Below are 6,000 nucleotides of genomic sequence, written 5' to 3'. Positions count from 1 at the left end.
AGGAAATTTTCAATTCAATACTGTTCACCCAAATAATGCTGCTAATTAATCACTTAGGAAATTGCTTCATTGTCTAATGTTCGACTAAAACATGAACTGCATTTTCCTGAGATGTTGAGAAGTTTTTTTTAATTCCTGCGTCTTGGAAAAATAGCAAATAAGGATATCTACGGAAAGCTCTTGGCTTTTGTAAATGAAACCCACTTTGAATACCTGCATTTTCACGGTTTTAATTTTAGTACAGTGTTCTTTTTTCTGTCAGTTTTAAATCTTTTGAAAACTTCCAATTAACGTGACGTCTTTAATCAGCGTTTCTCCTTTGCAACTCGGCCACAAGCGCCGGCCCATTCCATCTAAAGTTACTGCAGTTAATACAGACGCATGTTCAAAGGGCAATTTTTAAACGTTGAAGTCTGGTAAAGCAGCTGAACTTTTTTTTGCAATTAATAGTCAGAAGAATAATTTTTCAATGTCTGTACATGAAATCGGCTCCGAATCTTTGCGGCAAGCGCTGATTTACTCCTGCCTAGTGATAGTGACAGTTACAGTTTTCGCTGCCTTCATAAACCCATCTTGAATAAAAAATTTATATCAAATTTTTCACAGCAAGTTGATCACTTATTAATAAACCTCCTTATCAGGCTGCACCTAATTTCCCAAGGAGGTCTCATACTAACCTAATGCCGAAAAATTGCTTCGGTAAATCGTGGCACATCATTTTCTATCTGTAATTTCATAAACCCATCTGGACGATGGAAGAAAATGAAAAGAGTTTGATTTAAATGGGAGGTTCGTCGAATTCGGCCGTCCTTTAATTTACACTCTCCCTGTTGTTCATATGTAGCTGACACCGGATGCCTTAGATTTTACTATTGATGGTTTTCACTGTCATCCAATCGAAATCTAAAAGCAAAACTACATACAGGATGCCCGACGCTAAGAGAGTGAGCTACTGTACATTATTAACAAATAAACAATCATGAATAACAATCTGCTCAAGTATCAGGTCTGCAGGAGTTTCCAAAATGTTTGACATAAATTTTAAGAGCTCAGTATGAAGATGTCAAGTCGGTGCCCTTCCATTGCGCACCAATGAGTTGTTGTCCTTGTTAGTCTAAAACACCTGGATGAATAGCGCATTTCGCGCGCGGTGGTTTGCTGGTTCGGGAGTGATTAGTAAGTTCTATTCAGACAAATTTAGTACGATATGGCAGGATGTTAGTACTCTATACACGTGTTATTTGTATCCTACTTTGTGCAGTTGTAAAAAAAAATTCATTATTCTTCTCGATCAAAGAAAAATATTTGGAGATCTGGCCCGGATGTTCAAAATGCGGATAACGCTATCCTCTTGCATTCATGGAAAATAATTTGCCTTCGAAAGTAGAAATTTGGAGTACTATCATGTCTTTTGTCTATGGTGTCTTAAATTTTACCAACCAAGACCCGTACAGTTCAGAATGTTTTGAACTCAGTGTTAAGTCCTTTTGTGCCGGATGAAAGTATGTCTTCGAAGTATCATACCAAAAATGGCATTCTCTCATTCTCTTTGCACTCTTGAGCGAAAATTTCATAAAAGTAGCACAATGTCATTAAAATACAGAATCGTATCGTCCTTACCACTGGCTCGTTCTTTCCTGTAAGACAAATTACGATTAAAAATTACAGACCAAGATTATGCTATAATGCTAAGAATGAAGATATTTTTTGGATCTGGGCTAAAAACTGTTTGTGGAACGAGGGAAAAATCCACGAAACAACAAAACCAACTAAGATAAGGATGGAAAATGAACCTTGAGATTCAGCTTTGTTCGAGTTAAAACCTGCTAAGTTTTATTTATGCCCCTTTAAGAGACATGGAAAACTCGCAGATTTTTTAAAATAGTCCTAAAAAATATATATATTGGTGAGAGGATTCAACGCTCACACAGAGGAAGAACAAATGGTATAGTTAATGCTGTAGCAGTTAAAACTTTAGCTGTTCTGTGGTCAAATTAACTTTTCGAAATATCCGACCTCGTACTTTACATTCCTTGTACATACCTTGACTGCTGTCTGAGGTAGATGATAACGCCTCTTAAAAACTGTTTAAGGATCTTCCAATAACCCTGAAAATGATATTTCGAAAATGTCATAAACCCATGCAAAATACGCAAAGATGTACTAGCTTTCACTTGAATACTTAGTTTCGATTAAAGTAACTACAAAAACATATAAGTACCTTCCTTACAACAGCAAAAACAGTCTCTACAGTTTCCGGGTAAATGATTTTGTAACGACTAGTTCATTTGTGAGGTTCATACTGGCAATTATTTCTATCAGAATATACCACCTCTATTTCCCTCCTATTTTAAAATATGGTATACTCAATGCACATTTTTTTAACCATGACAAAAACGAACAATAACAGCATTAATTAGAATAGAGAAACGCTTTGTATCAGCTTCAAAAAGTGCATATATTAGTCAGTATCACGCCAGTTAGTCTCGATTTTTAGTGCAGTAAAAATAATAATTCAAATTAGAACAGTTCAAGAATAAATGTCAAGTACGTGTCCCATTCAAGCGCTGATTGTGACGAAACGTTAAATTCTGGAAACGATGAAGTCGAACAGGAGGAGTGGGAGATCGAGTTCATTTAGGCACCTAATGCTTTGGATAATTATAAAAAAGAAGTATGCAGAACGGTATTTTGTATTTTAAACATTTTTTTAATAGAAGTAATTGTAAACAGTTCCATCTTGACGCAAATGTTGTCAAAATTAGTTTCGTTTTTATGTCATACAACTACGAAGGAAAATTATGAAAAGGGAATCTCCTGGGATCGACAATTTTTTGCGGGATCAGGGATCAAAATTCCCATCGCTTCTGGGATCAGGGATTAAAATTTTGCCTAAAATATCGGGATCATTCACGAAAACATATACCTCGTTACGAACTGATTTGAACTTTAACCTAAAAACGTGTAACCTCATGCCAGGTAAGGCAAGCTTTATTATTCGCAGCTGTCAGGTAAGCTGACGAGTGACAGTAACAGTATTACAACAGTAACAGATTGTTAGAGAAAAGAGCTACATCTACGTGTCGAATCCATAGCGAGACTAAAATTTATTCTTCTCAGAGAGAGTTCTAAAATAGGAGAGAAAATCTACAAATCTTCTGTCTGTACCGAGTCCCGATAGAGTGCGAGACTTGAGGTCAATCTTACTTAACATGTGCATTTTCTGTACGTGCCCAATAGAGCACGAGACTTGAGTGAAACTTACTTGACATGTGCGTTTTCTCTGCGTGCCGAATAGATAATGAGGGTACGTTTCTTTCGGAGGATCCAGATTAGGATTTGTGATCCAAGATCACGGTGCAGAATCCAAGCAACACAGGTGCCAAGTTACGGTGTGTTCCCCGGCGAGGCTCAGTTAAAACGGAGGCAGGGTTACCAAGCTGATTTTTAACGGTCGTGTGTCAAGGTTGATGCGTAGGCGGGCTATTAGAAACCTATAAACTGGAAATTTTTGAAGCAAACTGCAGCTTAGTCGGATGCAAGGGGAAGATTGATTTTGTAGTGAATTGAAATGAAACTACAGTATTGGATTCTGCGTTGGATTTGTGGTCGCCAGGTCATTTTGCGCTGGGATTTTTCGCTTCTCGGATCAGGCGTTTGGAAATGGAGTGTTCAGCCTTGGGCTTTTCTTATGTAAGTTGAAAACCTCGAAATGGACAACTCGCTAAATTGGGTTCTTTTCATCAAAGTAAACGGTCAGATAACAAGTGATACGCTGTGAAAGTAAGGTGAATTATTTTCGTTGAGAATTTGACTTATTGTTTTATTCCTTAGAGCGGTCGTAAATATTCTCATACAAACTCTTATCGCCATGACTGTTATTGTGCAAGATGATCATCCCACAGCTGGAGCTTGGGCCGCCTGTGGGTGCATCTAAGGAACGGAGCTTTAGTTCATCAGATCAGTTACCATGACAGCAGGCGCGAAATTGTAGAGCGCTTCAGCGGAATTGCGCGCTGAATTTAAAAACGAAAACAGGATGGCCGTCGCGGATAGAGCAGCTGTTGTTTCGTTAATAGAGGAACTTTCTGATGATTCAATACTACAAGAAGCGAGAAGTAGTGAAGATGAGGAATTTTTATTTTTTTTCTTTCGATTAGGGAGAGGCAGAGCCATGTCCGCGTTGAGAAATATTTTGAACGTATTAAACCACTCTACAGTGTTTCAGATTTCTTAAGTCATTTTCTGATGTCAAGAACTACAGTCAGCTGTTTGGAACGCCTCTTAGCTACTTGCCTAGGTCTACCTCATGGACAAAGGAACGGGGGGAGATCTACCATTGACTTGCAGAAGCAAGTATTGATTACGATATGGATACTTAGGAACCCTAAATGCCTGCGATCAGTGGCCGATCGATTTAACGTTACAAAATCGAGTTTCTTGCGTGTTTACCGCAGAATTTGTTGAGCGATTGCCAACAATCTTTCCGGTCAACATATGAAGTACCTACTTGTTTGAAATTGAGCATCGCTGAGCAAAATGATAAGTTTCGGATCCTTCGCCCAAAGGAACACGTTGGATCAATGATGCAATGATCCGTCTTTAGATCTCGCACATTAGTGATCCGATGAATCCTTGTCCAAAGTCAAATCCAAAGTCAGATCCAAAGTGGATTTGATAGATCACTGATCTGAAAATGGATTTGCTCAAACGGAACGCCACATATCAGAAATCCTGATCCGGATTCTCCCAAAAGAACGCACCCTCAGACTTGTTGTCAACCGTAATTGAGATGTGCGTTTTCTGAGCGCACCGAATAGGCTGCGATAAGTCATTCTCACTTGACATGTGAGATTTATGAGCGTTTTATGTGCGTGCCGAGTAGAGTTCGAGACTTGCGGTCAATCTTCCTTAACATGTGCGTTTTCTGAGCGTGCCGAAAATAGAGTGCGGGACTTGAAGTCAATCTTACTTGACATGAACGTTTTCTGTGCGTGTCGAATAGAGTGTGACATCAGTAGTTAGTTCTGATGACTGGAAGGTGTTGCAAGATTTTGTGTTTTTCAAACACCGAAAACAACTCGTTTGAGAGAGCAACTCAAATAAGCTCAGATATAGGGCAGACCAGAAAGTTCTTTGACGTTCTTTTTCAGTAAAACGTTGTTCTTTACTTAAACACAACAAAAGAGCGGTAGGGATATGTGTGCGCCTCATTGAGAAAAATCGGACTTTCGGTTAAACCGATAATTTTCCTTTTACAGATATATTTTGGAGGTACTCGCCGAGGAAGCGACTGTGACAATGATATAGTTATGAGCAAAGCGCTACGTGAGGACAAGGCGTTAAACACCTTTTATTTCGAAAAAATGCACTGAGATGCTTCCAAAATTAAAACATCCATCTGTGGCAGTTAAAAAAGTGAGGGGTAGATTCGAATATCATATCGAATGAAGAGATTTGTGGAGACAACTCCTCGAACGATAAGATATGATGACGTCCCTTGTCTGGGAATGGTACTTCTGCAGATATGGTCGCGGTGATACTCGCAATAAAGCAGAAAATTAATATCAGGAGATTATAAAGGAGCTTCCATGCGCTCTCCTGGCATCCTGATAAGTTCCTGACTCGTTTTGACAAAAATTATGTAAAGAGGATCGCCCGCAATTAACTGACGGGGTTCTCATTATATTTAAACAGCCCAAGTCAGTCCAATAAGGGAAACGATATGAGAGGGTCCCTAAAAGGTTTTTCGGGATTCGGGATTCGGGATTGGGTTTATTTGAGGGCCGGGATCCAGCAATTTAGAGTAAGAAGAGAGCGAGATGCGAGATTGTTATTGTGAACGGGACACGGGAATCGATATTAATTTCAAGAGGCGGAATTCGGGAATCGATCACTTAAACGCTCCAAGAACCGAGAAGTCCGTTGACGAGAATTTATAAAGAAATTGATCTATATGAAAGTCCAAAAAAGCCAAGCCTCACACGCCCATGTTTTTAT

This window comes from Pocillopora damicornis, chromosome 1 (assembly GCF_964200805.1).
Source record: "Pocillopora damicornis chromosome 1, jaPocDami1.2, whole genome shotgun sequence".
NCBI classification, from domain to species: domain Eukaryota; kingdom Metazoa; phylum Cnidaria; class Anthozoa; order Scleractinia; family Pocilloporidae; genus Pocillopora; species Pocillopora damicornis.
Note: the sequence above shows the minus strand (reverse complement) of the source record.